Source organism: Odocoileus virginianus, chromosome 10, assembly GCF_023699985.2.
Source record: "Odocoileus virginianus isolate 20LAN1187 ecotype Illinois chromosome 10, Ovbor_1.2, whole genome shotgun sequence".
In the NCBI taxonomy this organism is placed as follows: domain Eukaryota; kingdom Metazoa; phylum Chordata; class Mammalia; order Artiodactyla; family Cervidae; genus Odocoileus; species Odocoileus virginianus.
In genome coordinates this window covers 9,972,223-9,992,469 of record NC_069683.1, presented here as the reverse complement: position 1 = coordinate 9,992,469, position 20,247 = coordinate 9,972,223, and positions in this window count along the sequence as shown.

Genomic DNA, 20,247 nt, shown 5'->3' with positions numbered 1-20,247 from the left:
CCTGGCCTCTCACAAAGCATTTGGCTACCACTGTTCTGGGGAGATGGTTACTGCATTCACAAGGTACTGGAAATTTCTACTGTCCCATTAACTCCCCTATTTGTATCTTAGAACTCTATTTTCTAGTATTCCGACTCTGCAATTTGTTGCCATTTCCCCACAGAGAAAAGTATGGAGTCAGCGACTGATATTTAAAAAAAAAAAAAATGGTAGCAAATTGCTCTCATTTGGAATTAAAAATATTTGACTAAATTTTGTAAGAGTACTCATCTGGTAGCATTAGAGACAATTACTCATGTGCATGTTGAATGGGCCTTCCCAATTCAGACTGTGCAGAAACTCTCTCTTTTTGAATGAATGTAAACACATCTTTGTAGTAAGTTGGAGGATCTAAGTTTTAACTCTTCTTGTGCCAGTCTGAAGGCTGGACTGATATAAAATGTAATGTGCTAGGTCGTTCAGTTGTGTCAGACTCTTTGTGACACCATGAACTGTAACCCGCTAGGTTCCTCTGTCCATGGGGATTCTCCTAGGCAAGAATACTGGAGTGGGTTGCCATGCCCTTCTCCAGGGGATCTTCTCAACCCAGGGATAGAACCCAGGTCTCCTGCATAGCAGGTGAATTCTTTACTGTCTGAGCCACCAAGGAAATCCATAAAATGTAATAGCAGTTTGAATATAAAAAATGAAGTGAGGTGAAAGTCGTTCAGTCCTGTCCAATTCTTTGCTACCCCATGGACTATACAGTCCATGGAATTCTCCAGGCCAGAATACTGGAGTGGGTAGCCTTTTGCTTCTCCAGGGGATCTTCCCAACCCAGGGATTGAATCCAGATCTCTTGCATTACAGGCAGATTCTTTACCAGCTGAGCCACAAAGAAAGCCCAAATATTAAAAAAAAAAATAGTAGGCATTTAATTTTTATAAGGGGAAAAATTCAGATAGCAGGATCTAACGACAGATGGTATCACATATTTATTTCATCTTTGGTGTATTTGCTCTTTTGTAAGGGTTTAAATCACAGTACAGCCTAGGTTAGAATGATTTGTAGATTGGTTTTGTCCCAGAATTAAATATTTGCTAGGAGAATGAGAGAGAAAGCTAGTTTTATTAGTTTTTTTCTTTTCTGTTCTTTCAGATCTAAGCTCCAGCCACCTTGAATCCATATTTTGTTTTAAGGGTCTGAATTTTATGGAGATCATGAAGGAGGCCTTGTGCTTTCTGGTTTCTTATAGTGTTTGACCAGTAAGATGTCATGGCAGGACATCAGGAGGGTAGAAGGTAGACTTTTATGTCCCCTGGCTCCCTTCCTGGCAGGCTGGTCCTGAGATAGCTGTGTTTTTTCAAGGAATGTCCTTTCATGACCCTCCCTACAAGACTCTCCATTTAGTGCTGGGGACCTCTTTTCCTCTCCTTCTTCTGCCTTAGAGGTGACGTAACTAGTTTTGTGGTTCTGTACATTCCCTTGTAATTTTCTTATAAATATGAGGGTGCTATTTTCTGTAGAGACCTTGAGTGATTCACTAGAGTTAACTAACAGGTTTTAGTAGGTGGGCTATGTGTTTGTCTTATCTCTAAGCTTAAGGTGAGGGAGTCTATTAATCATATACAACTTCCAACCTTTAAGAAAAATGGATTTGCAATACAAATGGTGACTAACATGAATAGTGAGTGGAGAGTGATAAGGAGAGGCAAGAATGTATATATGTGTAATATTTAAGGATGATTGATATTCAGTTGATAGGCCTTCATGCAACCATATAGCTGCTTATAAATGACTTTCACTTTAATTGTCAGGAATTTGTAGTATTGAAAAGTGTTTTGAATATCACCCTAGTTTCACTGATACATATTTTTATTAATATTATTCATACGGATAAATTGATAACTTGGTATACTGTTTTTTTCTTTTTTTTCATATGAAGATTGACAGAGAAGAGCTTTAATTAAGCTTCAGGAAGCTATAGCTTTCAATAGCACTCAACTTGGTTCAGCATCCATATGTAAGAAAAAATCCACTTACAAAATATATTACATGTGAACTGAAAAAAAAAGTAAGCCATAATAGCTTTATCATGAAACTCCCAATATTTAACATTATAGAGAGATTTCTGTCAACTAGGCAGTCACCTGCATCCATCATGAGCAATCTCTTATTTAATCCTTCTCAACAAATGCTGAATACTATTATATTCAAGTTTTTCAGTTAAAGAATATAGGGCTTAGATAGGCTTAACTTGCCCCCAAACATGCATTTAATTGGCATCTAATTGGACTTTGATCTGAGGACTCTCCAATTTCAAAGCCTAAGTTCTCAACCATTACAAAGAACTGCTTCCCTGAACTTTTCTATAGCTTCAAGCAATTCTTATGTTTTTGTACAACAGTGATCAAAAAAATTTTAATGATCATTAATTAAAGTAGGAGGAATTACTTGTAATTGCATTAGTATATGCTTATTTCTTGACATTGTCACTTAAATTGGCTCAGTAGATGCTTTTATAATTCCTATTAAATATAAAATATGGAGTCCCAGCACAAACTGAAGGGGCAACTGTGGGAATGTTAGGACACATGTGAGGAGAATTATAATAAAATAATTGGCAGAATTATTTAATTAAAAATCTGCACTCAGAAGGGAAATTAGATATTGTTTGGTCCAATCCCTTCTCTTATATAATAATGAAATGGAAACTTAAGATAGTTCAGTGGCCTCCCAAAGGGCACTGTGAAAATACATGAGGACAGTTGGTAAGAAAAGGCTTCCTACAATGATTCCGTTAAAACAGAAACTAATTTATTTTAATAAGCTTAAAAGAAAAGTGATTTTAACAAATGAGGATAAATATCACTAAATTAGTATATTTGATTTTCCTCTACTCCCACTTTTATAATTAACATACTGTACTCTATAAGGTTAAGGCGTTCAGCATAATTTGACTCACACATATTGTGAACTGATTACCACAATAAGTTAGTTAATATCTATCATCTCATACAGGTACAGAAAAAGGAAAAGAATAAAAAAAGTTCCTTTTCTCATGATGAGAACTTGTTAAGATTTACAGTCTTAACATTCTATAAATATATCATATAGCAGTGTTAACTGCAATCACCATTGGTATGTTACATCCTTAGTACTGATTAATTTTATAACTGGAAGTGTATACCTTTGACCACCTTCATCCAATTTCCCTTCCCCTCACCCACCTCCTCTGATAACCACAAATCTTATCTCTTTTTTAAGAGCTTTTTTCTTTTTTTAGATTTCAAATAGAAATTAATTACAGTATTTATCTTTCTTTGACTTATTTACTTAGCATCATGCCCTCAAAGTCCATCCACGTTGTCACAAATGGCATCTGCTGATAGACTCTTAGTTTGCTTCCATGTCTTTGCTAATATAAATAATGCTATTACGAACATGTGGGTGTAGAAAACTCTTAGTCATCATGACCTGGTTTCCTTTGGATAAATGCCCAAAAGTGGAACTGATGGATCATATGGTGGTGGTAGTTTTATTCACTAAGTCATGGCTGACTCTTTGCAACCCTATGAACTGTAAACTGCCAGGCTCCTCTGTCCACAAGGTTTTCTAGACAAGAATCCTGGAGTGGGTTGCCATTTCCTTCTCCAGGAGATCCTCCCAGCCCAGGGATAGAACCTGGGTCTCCTGCATTGCAGGTGGACTTGACGGAGCCACCAGAGAAGGCTTAGATCTATGGTAGTTTTATTTATTTATATTTTTAATGAATATCCACACCGTTTTCCATAGTGCCTGTACCAATCGCAATACCTCTATAAGGGCAAAAGGTTTTCCCTTTCTCCACAACCTCACCAGCATTTATTATATCTTGTCTTTTTATGATAGCCATTCTAACAGACCTAAGGTGATAGCTCATTGTGGTTTTGACTTGCATTTCCCTGATGATTAGTGATGCTTAGCACCTTTTTGTGTACCTGTTGGCCATTTATATATCCTTATTGAAAAATGTCTTTTCAGGTCCTCTGCCTATTTCTAAATTGGATAATTTGATTTGTTGCTATTGAATTTTTTTAATATATCTTGGATATTAACCCTAGTCAGATATATCTTATGAAAATATTTTTTCCCACTCTGCAGGTTTTTTTTTTTTTAATTTTGTTTGTTATTTCTCTCGCTGTGCTTAAGTGTTTAACAAGTTTTTTTTTTTTTATGGAGCATTTAAGATTTTCTGTACATAAAATAATGCTATGTGCAAATAGAGACAGTTTTACCTTGTTCTTTACAAATCTGATCCCTTTATTTTTCTTTTTCTTGCCTAATTGCTCTAGCTAGGATTTACAGTACTATATTGCATAAGAATGGTATGACTGGACATCCTTCTCCAATTTTTTTTAATTAATGAAATTTAGTTTCTAAATAAAACTGTGAGCCAGTTTATAGAAAAAGGCAAATGAGATGTTTACTTTTTGATAAACTTTGATGACATGGTTATAAATATACTTTTTATTAAATTATATATATGTGTTTTATCAATTTTCCTTTAACATTAAATTTATTACTCTTTTGAAGCACCTACTCTGTTATTATTTATGTGGATTTATTTTCTCAACTGTTATATAATAGAGTCCTACCTAACCTGAATTTTTCATTAATCTAGAATTCAAGAAACAGCAATCACATCCAAAATCCCATTTTGAGACTTCATAAAATGCTGCATCTTTACAAGATTTGATATTTTATTTTGTTATTAATTTGAATTATATTTTAAATATATTGGTAAATACAGAAGAGACCTACCTACAGATATTATGCCATAATATGGGATATAAAGATAGAATCTATTATTATGTGTGGAGGGGTGTGTAAATAGAAGCTAATTTTAAAAGTGACTAGTCAGTGATGTATATTTTTATTTATAATATTTTAAACCCCTTTATTGAAAAGTAGTTAACATTCAAAAAGCTGTACATATTTAAAGCATACAGCTTACCAAGTTTGGAGATAAGTGTATGCATGCGTGTGTGCCAAGTTGCTTTAGTCATGTCTGACTCTCTGTGACCCTGTGGGCTGTAGCCCACCAAGCTACTCTGTCCAAGGGTTTCTCCATGCAAGAATACCAGAGTGTGTTACTGTGCCTTCCGTGACTACAACTTATATATAAACATATTCCTCCTGTTCAGAATTTTCCTTCCCTGTTCTTATCATGTTGTTTGTGATAAGAAAGCGTAACACAAGATCTACTCTTCTAGTAAATTTTAAGTATGCAATATAATGTTGTTAACTATAGACTGTGTTATACGGTAGATCTCTAGGACGTATTAACATTGAAAAGCTGAGTTCTTGTACCCTTTGAATAATATTTCCTCTTTTCTCCTTCACTTCTGCCCCTGGCAACCACCATTCTACTCTCTGTTTCTATGTGTCTGACTAATTTAGATTCCTCATATAAGCGGTACCATATAGGTTTGCCTTCTGTGCCTGGCTTATTTCATTTAATGAGCATAATGTCCTCCGGGTTCATCCATGTTTTCACAAATGGCAGTATATCTTTCTTTTTTAAGGCTGAGTGATTTTCCATTATGTATGTACCACGTTTTCCTTACCCATCCATCCATTGATGGACATTAGTTTGCTTCCATGTCTTGGCTATTGTGAATAACATATATGATATTTGTTTCTTCATGTGAGTTTGTCACTGTAAGGACTTGAAAATGTTTTATTGGATAATAAGGATGCCTTTAAGGGTATGTGTCCTCAGATGTACAGAACAGACTTTTGGACTCTGTGGGAGAAGGCGAGGGTGGGCTGTTTCGAGAGGACATGTATATTATCTAGGGTGAAACAGATCACCAGCCCAGGCTGGATGCATGAGACAAGTGCTCGGGCCTGGTGCACTGGGAAAACCCAGAGGGATCGGGTGGAGAGGGACGTGGGAGTGGGGATTGGGATGGGGAATACATGTAAATCCATGGCTGATTCATGTCAATGTATGACAAAAACCATTACAATATTGTAAAGTAATTAGCCTCCAACTAATAAAAATAAATGAAAAAAATAAATTAAAAAAAGAGTATGTGTCCTATAAATTAGATCATTTCATAAATATTGTGTGTTTACTATTTATACCATAGCACTTATGTGCATTTGTATACATGTTTGAAATGGGGGTCTTTATAAATCAAAATGTCTATTAAAAATAGAAACTTCAGGTAATTTTATATATTTGAGGATCAAACATTAATTTTTAAAATTGTTCTCAATATGTAGCAATGTCTATTTGTATTTTATCACTGTGTTTCTATTCCTCAGTATAGTTAATGAGTAAACAGTCTCTATTTTTATAGCTGTTTCTATTGCTTTTGCAAGTACATTGATCATAATGTTCATTGATGTTGACATTGGATAATACTTAGCCTTAATTTTTCTTTATTTTTTGGCTTAAATTTATAGCAAAAATGTGAAGATATTTAACTATTAATGTTGCTACTAGCGGAAGTTGTTTAATTATATAATACTATGGTTCTCTTGTTCTCTTTCTGAATTCTGTTAAAAAGAAAAACAAAATTAAAATCCTTCAGTATTTTTGTGGATGTCAGTTATTCCTCAAAATTTTCAAACTAACATTTACTCAAATGAAGAATAGGTTTAATATCTTTCATTTCCTTTTAAGATATCAAAGCAAATTTCCCAGAAGCTGAATATCAAATAATGCTACATAGTTTCTTTATTTCATTTCCTCTCTTTAGCATTTTTCAAGGATGTAGATATATATACGCCTTAGTGTATGTGTGCACAAACATGGACACACTCATGTAATATACACATGGAATAATGTACTAAAACATCTCTGACTTGCTTTTAAGCCCATTGATTTTTTAAATAAAATTTGTTTGTAGCATGGCTGTGACTGACTGTCAAGGAACATTTTGAGTGAAAATGTTGCCAATCTAGACTATTCTTTTTATTTGAACTCTCACCATTGCGCTGCTCATAATCTTATTTTTTATATACAATGAAAACAGCAGACCTGGCCTTGGAGCAAGTCCATTCTATTTCTGTTGCAGCAAATTCTCTCCTCATTCCTGCCAGCTCATAGAGTATTCATAAAGTATGTTTCGTATTCTTACCAATGACTCATAAATACAGGGAGAAAAGGAAGTCAGAAGATAGCAGGTCTCTTCCAGGGGCGTGACCTACTGCCCAGAGGGGCACTCAGTCATGCATTTTGACTTTGGTAGTTGAATGTTATATCCATTTCACTGCCACATTCTCATTAAGAAATGTAGCATCATAGCCAAACATTCATTGGATGAAATTGCTAAGTCTTTTAAATAACCTAATACCAAGGAATAAATGTATCAGATAAAAGTAAAACTAGGGATCCTGATTTTGCTCTTCATTATATTTTTATTTCTGAAATGGTAATTTCTATATTTTAGCCATGTTCCATTTATTATTAGTGGAAGTGTAATGTGGGAACCTGGGTATTTCTATCGAGGACATAACTGATTTATTTTCTGCAGTTAAAAAAAATGCTGATATATATTTTCCCCTTTCATGGCATTATTGAAACCTGTGTGGCTAAACAAATTAACAGCTATTCTCAACAGACTCATTTGGAAGATAGAGCCTGTTCACTGAGCAATAAGAAAGCCATGGGGAATAAAAACTGAGGATTTGAGAAAAGAGGCATTTCACAGCTAATTGTTATCAATTGTTAGAAAGCATATTTTATAGAAATAAAAAATAAGATGTATTTTCCCATGGTAACAAACCGACCTTCCTTCCACTTTACTCTATAACTCACCTCCTTCTTGCAATTTATGCCCTTGCTCCTGAAAAGAGGTAGCAGATAGGGCTTGAACACACAGCCTATAGAAACTGATGGTAGCAGTGGTGGGGCGGAATTTTTGAACTTAGAAGCCCACACAGAAACATAAAAAGAAGCTAGACAGCAAAATAAAAAAGCCATGAACACTTACAATAAATCTAGGTACAAGTTATCCTCAAAAACCTCAAACTTGATGGTAAGGGAAAACCATCAATAGTTACAAATTTTCTTTGCTATCAGAAAGCAAAGCAGTGCAATAGGGATTATAATAAATCTGAAAACAAGATAACCCCTACAGTAGCCAAACCAAGTTTACTGGAAGAGTGGTGGACTAATTTGAGAATGACAGCTGAAATTGAAGAAATTTTGTTCACTCTGATAGTGAGTGAGCAGATAGGATCCTCAGGAAGACTTGAAGAGGATGAATCAGTCTAGGGTCTGTGAACTGTCAAAACTCCAAGCAAGGCTCCCTTGTAGGACTTGACCCCACACATAGAAGAAACTGTTAAAAGTTGAAAATATGAGCAGTATAGAGGAGAACAGAAATGGAGGAAAGAGAAGTTGCAAATGGGGAGAGAATAGAGACAGGAAAGTTCAGAAAGCAAAGCTGTTATATTCTTTTACTCTGCATGAAAATAAAAGAAGATGGATCTATGTGAAGTTAGAAAAGGTATCTTAAATATGTTTTCAACAAGTTCAGGAGAACTAATTTCTCATAAAGATAAGCATTCAGTGAGTATCAAGGTCAAATTCTATATAAGTTTACTGAAAAAGAGAATAAGGAGCAAAATGCCTTTGCAGACAGTGTGAAATACAGTCATGACTACAAAACATATTAAAACTGTAACCTGTTCCAAAATTACTAAAAGACATTAAGAAAATGATAGACAAGTAGTCACAATATAAACCATAGTTACAAAAATTTTGATATGAGATACTCAAACATGGGGAATGAACTAGAAATAAAAGAAAACATAATTTCAGAAATGCATACTAATGTAGAAGAAACCTAAGATTGAATAAAAACAAAAAAAATGCTTGTATAACTTATCGATGCATAGTAAATTATCCCCAATTGTAGCAGTTTCAAACAAAAAAACATTTGTTTCACAATTGTTTCACATTGTTTTCACAATGTAAGTTGGAAATTGTGCATAGTTTAACTAGATACCTCTAGGTCAGGGTCTCAAAGTGAAATCAACATGTCAGACTTAGTGAAGTCATCTCAAGGCTCAGTAAAAGAAAATCAACTTTCAAGCTTATTCATGTCTCTATTTCAGGTCTCAAGCCCCCATTTCTGGCTGTTGGCTGGATATAGATTCCTTGCTAGATGGGCCTCTCGAACTAAACAAATGAGGGAATAAAAGGAAGTAAGGAATGTAGAAGTCACAGCTTTTTTGTGACCTAACCCCAGAATGGTATCCTACTGGTTTGGGTATATTCCATTTATTAAGAATGATTCCCCAGATGTAGCCTGCACTCCAAAGAAGCATGTGGAATATATAGAGATGGGGATCAGTGGGAGTGACATTGTACTACCTTACAACAATTGAGAGGCAAAAAATTAAAATGAAAAGTAATGAACAAAGTTAAAAAGAGAAAATGATAAGTATTGAAGATACACAAAGAAGATTCAACACATGGCTTACTTAAAGTAAATCATGGATTTTTTCTGTATGTATAGATATTTGCTACTTAAAATCAAATAGTACACAATGAAATAAGAGTACCACATTTGGGGAAAGACTTGTCTAGCAGATAGTAAAGGTTTGATTAATGTCAATTATTTTGACAGAGATTAGGAAGTAGTTATAAATGGGTATGTTCAGAATTATTCCTGACATTGTAAAGTCCGTTCAGCCATAAATACTAAGCTAAAACATTCAGAAGAACATATGTTACCATAAGGAGGAAAGGATCAGTCTATGCATATGAGTTTTGTGGGTATAATTGTGTTTTCCTGCATTTGTTGTTGAAAATAGATATTAATATCTTAGCCCTTAGCTTGGCCTCTAATACTGTTTACTGAAAATGAATGGTGTATGCTGAAGTTTGTCATCATCAGTTCTCTCTAGCTTTGTGTCAATTTTCAATGTGCCAGACAGATATATGCAATACTCACTCAAATTATTTCAGAGTTTTTTTCTATTTCAGAATATATTTATTATGTATTTGATACCAATAGGGATGAGGATGTTGCTGTTAATACGTGCCAGCATATACCACTCTCTCAGTCAGCTAATATTTTGCCAAACTGCCATTTGCATCACTGATACTTTTGCAAAATTAGGTTATTAAAAGTCTTATGCAGAATTAGGGCAATGAGTAAAGCTTAAAGATATATGAATATATATTAATGCATATAATCATTTCATTGACATTTCATTAGTCCTAAACTAAAAGGAAGAAAGATGACTGGTTAGAAAGGTAATGAGAAATGTGATCTTTGGAAGAAAGTTATCATCTTTTCCTAAAATTCTTAACAGTGAAGAAAATTAATATAGACATAGAAAATCATAGACTTTAGACTTCAGAGAACAGGTAGTGCTCATAAAAAAAGTAACTTAGGATAGCAAAAGTCTGGGCCCCTAATACAGAATAAACTAAAAAGGTGAAAGAGGCATAAAAACTATGGTCCATGGTTTTACTGCAAGAGGAAAAAAGGGGAAAATTTTTCCACAAGTCCCTGATTATTAGAATTGCTGGAACTTTAGTGCCTGGACAGGTTATAAAATGAATAATTTAAAAACATTCTAATTTAAAGTGTGTGTATTTTTTCTACTTCTTTTGGGCTGGTAGCTTCATTTTCACTCTTTTTTGAATTTTTTCTCTGTGGAAATCTAGAGGATATTAAGTCTTTACACAGTGTTCCAAAATTCTGCAGCTAGGTTATTTATCTCTCCCCATTTCTCCATCTCTAGGCACCGCAATAGACATCCATACAGGAATGGTTGCAATGGTACTGTGAATTATAAATGAAATTTGAAGTGCTTCTCTGCTTTGAGGAGAAATGGCTGTTCCAGGTAATCACTGCTCCTACTTACAGAAAAGCAGATTGGTATCATGAGGCAGTAGATAAGAGATGGCGCTTTGGTAGCTGAATGTGGAGCTGAGCTTTTCTCCATCTACAAGAATGGGGAAAATTATTTTCTCACTAATTTTTTTTAATGTGACTCATTTGTATAATCTTTATTGAATGTGTTACAATATTGCTTTCTTTTTAATTTTTTTATTTTTTTGGCCACAAAACATGTGTGATCTTATCTCCCTGGCTAAGGACAGAACCTGCACCCCCTTTAACTACTAGACCGTTAGGGAAGTCCTATCACCTCACTCACTATAGTCCATTGATATTTGACTCCATTTTTTTTCCTAATGTATAAACATCTCCTCTAAGATATGAGGATTTTGTATAGTTGTTTGCTCTTCATGAGAAGATTCTGTCCATCCCTATCTGGGCCCCTTTGGGCTACTATAGCAGAATACAATAGACTGAGTGGCTAATAAACAACAGAAGCTTATTTGTCAGTGTTCTAGAGGCTAAGTCTAAAATTGATGTGCTAGCTGATTCAGTGTCTGGTGAAGGCCAGTTTCCTGGTTCACAGCCATTTTCTTGCTGTGTCCCCACATGACAGAAGAGGTGACAGAGTTCCCTTGGGTTTTTTCATAAAGGCACTAATCCCATTCATGAAAACCCCACCCTCATGGTCTAAAAATCTCCCAGAGGAACCACCTCCTAATATTAACTGTCACATTGGAGAGTAAGATTTCAACATATGGACCGTGGGCCCAAACAGTCAATTTTCTAAAAGTTTTACTTATCACTAGAGTTTTAACTTAAATGTTCCTGGAGGTGTCTTATCCCAGAGTTAACTTCCCTTTCTCATATATTCAGGCAATTTACACTTCTATTTCAAATAATTTATTAAAATTGTAACTAACTGATTCTTCAGCTAACTTTTGATTTCAGGTATTTTGTGCTTGCGTGGTCTTATTTAATACCTTATCTATAAGAGAAACTCCACAAATGTATTTCTGAATGATCACATAAATAATTAAATGATATTTACCAGTTCAGGGACAGGCAGGAAGCTTGCTCTTTGACCAATGGAAGCAGAGTATAGCAAAAATAAATAAATAAATAAAAATAAGTAATTGATTTTGAATTGGAACTTTGGGTTCCAGTGCTGGCTCTGTGCACTTTTAGCTGTGTAACAGGAAAGACATTCTAAGGGTTAGCTTCAACTGTAACATGAAGACACTTTCTTAACACAGATTTCCTGCTTCTAAAAGCTAATCAGATATCCTAAAATGTTGACAAGGGTTCTTTACAATGAAAAACAATAAGTGTATATAGTATAATAGTATAATATTGTCCATGAAGCCAGTGACCTGAACAGTTTACAAAGGTTTCTTAATATCCCCCAAAGGTTATATATATAACATATATAAGAAAGTTTTATATTATATATATATAATATAGAAGAAAAATTATGAAATTTTGCTTTCTGAAATATTAAAATGCTTGAAAGAGCAAAATTATAATAATAATAGTTATAGAAACTTCAAGTTTACAATAGCTTCGCATTGCACTTAACTGAATTTCAGAAAGAGTACTGCTAACTTTTAGGTTTCTGGACTTCTCCTCCCAGCTTTCTGTGCACAATGCCAGTATTCAAGACCAGAGATAAAGTTAGATTTTTTTCCTGAGATAAAATGGTGAATTCTATTTATTTCAGCAAACAATTCTTTGCTATTTCCTTATGTATAATGAGATATTTATGAGATATGAGATAATTATATGAGAAACTATATGAGATAATTAAAAAGATTGTAAAAAAGTACAACAGATACTACTTTGAAAATGATCTATTTTTTAAAAAAAAGAAAATGATCTATTTATAAAAAGTAGTACAGAAATAGCCATGAGGTAGATAGAAATTCCTTTCTTGTGCAGGATAATGATCCCAGCCCTGCCCATTAGAGAGTCTCAGAGAAATTGACTGCCTCTGAAAGTAAGGATGCTGTAACGGCCTTGGTGGACACCAGGCAATACTGAGCGCCACGCTCTGGGGAAGAATCTACTTTTCTTTCTAGACTGTTCTTCATCAAAACTCCCTTTATTAATCTTTTTCCCTCACAGAATGCTATTCAAAGATAGATTAATGATTCAACTGAAACAGATTCCAAAATGGTGACTCTTTAAGCCAAGACTTCTTTGATTTGACTCTGTTCATGGAATTCTCTAGGCAAGCATACTAGAGTGACTAGCCATTTCCTTCTCCAAGGGATCTTCCTGTCCCAGAGATCAAATCCAGATCTCCTGCACTGCAGACAGATGCTTTACCATATGAGCACCAGGGAAACCAGTTTGACTCTGTAAGGTTTAAAAAACAATGAATTTGATAAGCAGAGAACATTCTCAAGCTCACAATGTTTCCCAAGATTCTCTAATATTTCTCTCCACAGTGTAACACATTAGTTACCTGCCTTGTCCCTAAGTCAGCTATTTCTTTACCTGATATTCTCAATTTTAACAGTGACAATCTGTTTAAAAGGGGGAGCCTTAATTAAAAGAGGGTAATTTTAAAGGCAGAACTAAAACTTCAGTGGCTTATTGGCTAGGGTATGTACTTTTGTCTTGAAACAGCATTTGTATTTTCAAATGTCACATCAGAATAGGTGACCATCTATTAATTCATTTGGCCAGAAACTAACACAAAAGTAAGTCCTGCAGATATCACAAAGGATATACACTAGAAAATCCAAACTTCTATGTGGCTTCCAAAATGGCTCATTAATAAAAAATCTGCCTGCAATGCAGGAGACATGGGTTCAACCCCAGGGTCAGGAAGATCCCCTGAGAAGGAGATGGTGACCCACTCCGGTGTTCTCACCTGGGTAATCCCCTGGACAGAAGAGCCTGGTGGGCTATAGTCCATGGGGTTGCAAGAGAGTCAGACATGACTTGGCAACTAAACAATAACAAAGAAATATTTAGAATCAAGTCAGTAGTGTAGGTCAGGTACTGGGCACTGGGAAGGGATATGAGAAGAAGGGGTAGACTAGTCAGTATTTTTGACTTCTAGTCGTTGCTTTGCCTACCTTCAAAAATCAGTAGGAAGATAAATATGAAACAGTTTTATTGGGTGAAAGGACTGCCCATGACTGATTCAGGCAGAAGGGCAGTAGAGAGCAGGAACCCCATCTGTACATGGTGAAGGCAAGCAGAGTATAGATAAGGATCTGGGTGAGAATTGCTTTAATATTCTACCTCTAAGTTGGAAAACCATTATAAGAGAGCATAGAAAATGCAGCACATGGATGTCTGATAGCAGCTTTATTAATAATATCCAAAATTGGAAGCAACCATGATGTCCTTTAGTGAATGGATAAGCAAACTGTGGTACATCCAGACAATGAAATATTATTCAATGAAAAAAAGAAATGAGCTATCAAGCCATGAAAAGACATGGAGGAAACAAGTGCATATTAATCAGGGAAGGAAGCCAATCTGATAAGGCTACATGCCATATGATTCCAAGTATATTACATTCTGGCAAAGGCAAAACTTCCATCTGAAGGATGGAAGAGGAAGGCGTGATGAATAAGTGGAACATAGAGGATTTTTCTGGAAGTGAAAATGGACGTAGATACTGTAATACTTTTGTCCACACCCATAGAATATATAACATCAAGAGTGAAGCCTAAGGTAAACTGTGGACTTTTGGAGATAATTATGGATGGATGTAGCCTCCTCTTTGGGAACAAAGGTACCTTTCTGGTGAGTGATGTTGATAATGAGGGAGGCCATGCATGTATGAGGGCTGGGATTATGTGGGGGAACCTTGGTACTTTCCTATCAGTTTTGTTATAAACCTAAAACTGTTCCCCCCAAAGGAAGTCCTAAAAAAGGGGGGATGATGGCCCTTAGATGCACCTGTCCATCTCCAGTCTCTCTGCTCAGATGGTACCACTGTCATTCTTGGACATCTCATCAAGCTTTCCCTTCCTGGATCTCCAGTTATCTTTTCTCATGTAAACCTCTCTATTGGTTTGTTTATCTTTCTCTTAGAATGAAACCTTTAATAATTTATTATGATAAGTGTATAAATGATACATTTTTGAGCTTTTGTATTTCTGAAAGTGCCTTTTTTTTTCTGGAATTCCTATTACACAGACCATGGACCTTCTCTATTGATTCTCTAATTTTCTTCCTTTTTCACTACCATTTTCCATTTTTCTGTTGATTCTGGGATGTTTTCTTTATTTTCCAATTCTTCTACTATTTAAAAAGTATTTTCTTTTCAGCTGTCATGTTTTTAAACTCCAAGGGTTCCTTTTTGTTTTCTGAATATTCATTTTTTTCTAATATCCTATTCATTTTTCCTGCAAGTCCAAAATCTTCTCTTATCTCTATGGGAATATAAACACTTTATAAGATTTTTATAAAATCGTTCTTCTCCCTGCATTGATTTCTGTTCTTTCAAGTCATTTTATATCTGTATGTCTTAGTTTTTATTTTACATGTTAGAATCGTTCATCTGCTTTTTGGAAAACATATATGAAAATTAAAAGACAGTTGTAAGTCATATAGCTGATAAAGGACTTCTATCCAGAATATAGGATGACCTCTTAAAACTCAAATAAGAAAACAAAACAAAAGTGGACAAATTTTTGAACTGATACTTTCCACAGAAAAATATGCATGAATGATAAATACTCTCAGGAAGAGATGATCAACATTCTGAGTCATTGCTGCCTCTGATGCTGCTAAGTCGCTTCCGTCGTGTCCGACTCTGCGACCCCATAGATGGCAGCCCACCAGGCTCCCCCGTCCCTGGGATTCTCTAGGCAAGAACACTGGAGTGGGTGCCATTTCCTTCTCTGAGTCACTAGGGAGATGTAAATTAAAGCCAAAATGAGGTACACTGCACACCCACTATAATAACCATAATAAAATAGGTTGACTATGCCAATCTACTTCAAGAGAGTGTGAAGAAAAATCCACTCTAACTTATTCTAATTTGAAAAATGATTTGGTTGCGTCTTAAAAATTTAAACTCACTTACCATGTGACCTAGTCACTCCACTCCTAAATTTGCACCCTAGAGAAATGAAAACCTATATCCATATAAAGATTTTTATTGTAGTAGTTAAAACCTCGGAGTTACCCAAATATCCATCAATGAATAAACAGAAAAGTTGTGGTACATCATACAATGGGATACTGCTCAGTAATAAAGATGATTGACCACTGATATACCTAACAATGTTGATGACTCTCTTATCCTGAGAGAAAGAGACAAAGAATATGTGCTCCATTGCTCCATTTATGTATAAAATGCAAACTAATCAATAATGACAGAAAGGAGATGATTTGATGCAGAAGGGGAGGGCCTTGAGAGTGGATTAAAAAGAAAGAAGAAACTTTTATGGGTTATAACAAAAGTTTACGGTTGTGTGGATTACATAGGTTTATAAAAATCACATCAAGTTATTGCTTTAAATGTGCAATTTTGTATGTAAAATACACATATATAAAAACATAAAGCTATTTAACGAAAAAACTGTCTTCATTAGCTTGAGTCTCTACCTCAGCTCTCAGTTCTCAAAATATTTATCACTTTCTGAACCAATGTTATCCTGCCTTATTTATTATAACTTTATTTAAAAAATGCACAATTGTTAGAACAGACCATCTACCAGACATTTTGGATATTTCTGGATCTTACACTTTCAAATTAAGTATAAAATTAGTTTGTTATATCCCATAAAAATTCTTGAGTTAGGTTCTACTTTAATTTTAGAAAAAGTGACAGCCTTACTGTCAAGAATATTCCTCTCCATAATAATAATTTTCCTATCAAATTATTTTGATTTTCAAGCGTATTGTTCACTAGTATTTTATGATTATTTTTCCATAATGATTTGTTATATTCCTAGTCAGCTTCTTAAAGATTTTTCTGATATAGTGGATATTTGTCTTCTAATTCTACCCTTTTTGCTGTTATTGCTGCTGACTCTATTTCATTGACCTTTGTTTATTAATCTAGCTTTTGGTGAAACGATGAACTCTAATAATGACTCCAATAATTAATCAGCAAATAGACAATCTTATATCCAAAAATTAAAACCAAAATAAATTTTTTCTTTTAATAATCTGGAAAGATGACATTATATGAGGATTATCCATTCCCTGGTGATTTGGAAAAAATCACAATTAGCTTCACCAGGTGAATACTGGGACATTGAGAATTGATGATTTTGATTAAAGATTCTTTATAGGATTTAAGTTGGATATTTTTTTCTGATATCACTTTGATAATTATATTTTCTCTAGAAAGAAAGTTCATTTTATCTATATTTTCAAGATTTTTAATCAGAAAATTGTCCTTAAAATCATCTTGTAAAGACAAAAGAAAGTATGAAGATATTATCATTTTTCAGAATTAACTTCAATAAAATGAAATATTTAAAATTTTGTCTTAATTCCATTAACATTTTCAACAGAACAGCCTTTTTGGTTAAATAATTTTAATATTTGCTTACTATGTCATTTATTCTATTAGCAGTTATTTTCCTAGATTCTTGAATTTATTCTACTAACAGGCTTTTCCTAGATTCTTGAATTGAATGCTGAGCTATTTTTAAACTCTCTTTTTAAATGAATGCAATTAAGGTGAAAATTTAACTTCTCCCTGAGTGTGCTAAGGACAATTTCAAAACATAGATATGTATATAGTACCATTTAGCCATTTCATAGCCATACTGTGGCACTGGCAAGGACAAATACTCCCATTTTTCATTGGGCAGACAAGCTGTGAAGGGTTCAGTGCTTCTTTTTTATTATTCACACATTTGTGAATTTTCAAGCAGGAAAAATTGTTCCATAACCACTGACTCACTGGCTGTCTGATCAGTGCTCTGAATATAAGTATGTATTTAAAGTGCAACTAGACACAACAACGAAATCTCCAAGGCAAGTCCATGTGTGGAAATGCTCTTTAAAATAATTTAATCCCAGTCCTTCTTGGAATTTTGGTTATGAGCAAGGACTTTATTATGAAAAAACATCCTTCAGGGTTTAATTCTGTCTTTGCATTTCATATGAGGTGTGTTGTAGGACACAATTTGATTTTCTTTCTTGGATCAGGTTAGCTGTGGACAAGACAGAGTCCTGACTTGGGTCTTCTTGAATCTTCATGTGCACAGAATTTCCCTGGTAGCTCAGCTGGTATAGAAACCGCCTGCAATGCAGGAGTCCCCAGTTTGATTCCTGGGTCCTGGATCAGGAAGATCCCGTGGAAAAGGGATAGGCCACCCATTCCAGTATTCTTGGGCTTCCCTTGTGGCTCAACTGGTAAAGAATCCACCTACAATGTGGGAAACCTGGTTTTGATCCCTGGGTTGGGAAGATTCCCTGGAGAAGGGAAAGGTTACCCACTCCAGTATTCTGGTCTGGAGAATTTCATGGACTGTATAGTCCACGGGGTTGCAAAGAGTTGGAAACGGAGTGACTTTCACTTTCATGTGCACAATATCTGAATTCACTCTGAGAACTGGATTAAACAGAAACTTAAGATTTGGGTGGAAGGGTCAGGATGACATTATGAGATTAGGCTTGAACTTCCCCGTCATCTCTAAACACAGTAAGGAAAGGCAATTTTTAAATAACAAGAAAATTATTAAGAATGCTAAACTCAAAACAAAATTATCTCCGTGGACCAGAAAAGGAACAGAAGTTCAGAGTAGTAAGTTAGTAATTAGGGACTGGAGCCAGGGCCTGCTGTGCTCTGAGTCTGGACGAAGCTAGGCTTTGCCTCTTGCAGAGCAATGGGAGCCAGAGCTCCATGTGCATGGCAGGAGAGCAGAGTCAAGTTAATTGCATGAAAGCGGGGGCAGGTGCAGCGCTCACTAGCCTATGAAATATGGTCAAAAGAAAGCTGTGGCTACTGCCTGGGACTGAAGCTTCTGTACATGCGCCTATCTGCAGTGTTGAACAATTCAGACAAAGTCTTACAATACAATTGTAAAGTAAGTCACTGTGCGTTTAGTGACTGATTTTGAGATGGACCCATGTTAATGAGAGAACTGGAACCTTGGACCTTTATAAAAATTGGTCCTGAGTTAGAATTTTCTTGGGAACCAGGCTGTATCTCTGAAAAATGGGATTTCCTTGGCAACCAAAAGCAGATTCTCCTATGTTGAGGTAAGAGGGATGGAAGGAAAGTTGTTCTGGAGAGTAAGGTTTATGCCTTTGCCCCAGGCAGAATCCAGGAAATAGCTATGTAGCTCATCAAGGGCTATAGAAGTGAGTTTTTAGATAGGTTATAGAAATATCCAAGCCTCAGTCTATGTTGTGGACATAGCAGAGATTTTCCAGACTCACAGAGGCCAGAAAGACAAAAGTGACCTTCAGATCAGTGATAGATGATTGTGTGGGATGATGACATTCAAGGGATACTGATGAACAGTCACCTCCCCATCCTCCCACATGCTTTACATCTGACTTAGGTGAGCCCCTTAGACACAATCCCATACAAGAGGAATATTCCCATTTGATTGACATTAATTTTCCTCTTCTAGCAAATTATGAGTTTAAAATAGAAATTATGTAGGATTACAGAAAAATGTTATCTGTCTTGATTCATACCAGATTCCAATATAAATAATTCAGCCTGGTAAAATATGTCGTTATGTTACTATGAAGTTAGTGAAATGAACAGGGAAGCCCCCCAAGCTAACCAAATAAGAGTGCTACGGGTCCAGCCATGCCATTCAAGCTCCTCTCTGTCCTGTGTGGAGTTTGGCACCATCTATTCGTGGTTGTTGCTCTGGCTTAAGCTTTGATGAGAATGTGTCCGGTCCTTTGACTGGCTGAGATTCCAGAGTGGCAGCAAGGGCAGACATTCAAGTTATGAGCTCCTGATGAGGTCCCTTTTTGTTGCTGTGGGGAACTTTTTTTTTCTTTTGCATCTTCTTTTCCAATAAAACAGAGGTTTCCTTCAGGTTAGCCATTCTCTCACCATCTTTTTTGAGGTGGTGTTAAGGAGAATAATCAATTTATAGGATATGGCAACCTACTCCTGTATCCTTGCCTAGAGAATCCTATGGACAGAGGAGCCTGGTGGGCTACTGTCCATGGGGTTACACAGACTCGGACACGACGGAAGCAACTTAGCATGCATGCATGCATTGGAGAAGGAAATGGCAACCCACTCCAGTGTTCTTGACTGGAGAATCCCAGGGACAGAGGAGCCTGGTGGGGCTGCCGTCTATGGGGTCTCACAGAGTCGGACATGACTGAAGCGACTTAGCAGCCGCAGCAGAAATCTTCATGGGGCTGATGATTTCCAGGGATGCTCTTTTTCCAAGTAATTTGAATAAAAAGGCCACACTGATTATCCTGACATTAGACTTGATATAGC